Source organism: Pinus tabuliformis, chromosome 2_2 (genome assembly GCF_031772625.1).
Source record: "Pinus tabuliformis cultivar Carrire ecotype Pingquan chromosome 2_2, CPIR1, whole genome shotgun sequence".
NCBI classification, from domain to species: domain Eukaryota; kingdom Viridiplantae; phylum Streptophyta; class Pinopsida; order Pinales; family Pinaceae; genus Pinus; species Pinus tabuliformis.
In genome coordinates this window covers 690,336,666-690,338,776 of record NC_142300.1, presented here as the reverse complement: position 1 = coordinate 690,338,776, position 2,111 = coordinate 690,336,666, and positions in this window count along the sequence as shown.

Here is a 2,111-nt window from a genome sequence, read left to right as displayed (position 1 = left end):
TGCATTGCATGTTGACAACTTGCACCTTTTGGCCTAGAGCCGACTTCACTTGGACTCGTGTTTAAGCCAACTTTTGACCATGACGACTGCAAAATCAACCTTGCATACCTTTTACTTCTGCAACTTGACACACCTTGACCCGGGGAAGGAACACACCTTTGAGTGTCATTGACCAATTTTCACCTCCCTGCATTGAGCATAGGAACGTTCCATTCCCAGGAACTAGATCATCTGTTTCACCGACACTCGTTCTTTCCACTGTACCATAGCATTCTTTTATTCTTTTTCTGGCTTAACAGAAAAAGACAAAAAAATTAAATATTCCAAAAAGAGCGGGAACGGGACAGTATTTCCATCTATTGTTGGTAGCTAGAGTCAGTCGTGTCGCCCTTGAACAAAGCACTCAAAACAAAGTCTCCTCCGCATGGGTGGGATTTAGTTTGACTTAGGTACGCCATAACCTTGTTATTGAGTCAGTTCTCCCCCGATTGGTTATCTCTTCCAATCATATGGAGGGTTCGTTCATGCCTCCTGCATGGCGAACTTATATAGAGTCATCATATGCTACCACATAGTCACATTGAGTCGTGCTTTTGTTTAAGGGAAGTTAGCCTGAGTCGGCCTCTCTACGGTGTCTCTTGACTCATTTTTCAGTCGGCCATCCCTGGTTGTCAGTGTCATGTCTATCATCACATCAGTTATATTGGTCCTTGACTCGTGCCGGTTTGAGAAGGTCCCCATTGACTTCTTTCTGGCGGGTCTTGTCCTTATCGACGACGACACCCTGCTCTGAGGATAGGCCTAGAGCTGCACCCTGGCCCTATTTTCATTATTGATAGGTCACCTTGTGCTCAGCATCGATCAATATCATGGGTCTTTGACTGAGTGGTTTCCCTTGTGTTCGACATCAGCTTACATTATCACACATTGGGATTCGTGCAGTACCTTGGTTTCCATTTGACCCTATTGGTGGATACCTCACCTCTGTGTCAGCTTTCATTATTGGTTGGTTCAGAGGGTTTCTGTCGTGCGCTAGCCACATCTTGTGTACGCTGGAAACGTACTTCGGTTGGGTTACTACATCTTTTTTCGTCCGATTCCTTCCACATTATTGGCCTACGGGTTACACTCGCGCTAGATTGATAAAGGATGCCTTAATGCCTTCCTTCTAGCAGATCTTTCCCTATCGACTCCGACTCATTGCTCTGGGGCAAAGATCTAGAGTCCATTTGGCAGTACCTTGGGGTTTGCAGTCATTAGTGGTAGATCCTTCGCTATCGACAGTGGGAAATCATCATTGTCTCCTGATCGATAGATTCTTACAGGAGTTAGACTCTAGCTCATCTATTCACACTTGTTAGATTGTACTGGGTACCTTGACGCTCATTATCATTATCAGTGAGTAGTCTCGCGTTTGTTAACGGTATACATCAATGACCGGTAATCAAACAATTTCTCACATGGTCGAATTCAGATCATTTATTCCCATGGTGTAGAAATGTACCGCGACGGTCGGTGAAGACCTTAGGTTGTATCAGCATTCATTGGTTCACTTGACAGTTTCTCCTATTGTTGCTAGTTGATACCACTCCACTTTATATGTTGCAGTCAGTCATGGCGACATTCTATATGCTGGCACCTAAGTTTGCAGTGTAGTACCATCCTATTCCATCATGTTCAGTTGGTACCTTTTGGGATCAGTCTTTGATATCAGCGATCCGTTGCATCTTTCAGCATCATTGACAGTCTTATATGTGATATTCAGACATGTACTTGTTCATTATGATCAGATGATCCATTATGTATCTTTCAGTCATTTATACTTGTATACTTAGTGGATCCGCTTGTACTTGATATGCGGACATGCTTTACTTTTTCTGAGCATGGGTATGCCCGCCTCAGACAGTGTTTCTTTCTGATCTCCCTTGGTGGCTTGGCAGGCTGAATTATGGTGAAGTCCTCCTCGGTTTTTGACAGACTTCCTTTCCATGTACTCGCATAATATATTTCGGCCATCATGTACCCCTTCTGACCTCATATATTAGGGGGCATCTGTTATAGCTCCAAATCTCACTCTTATGGTTTGTGATGCTGTACTCATGGCCTAGGGC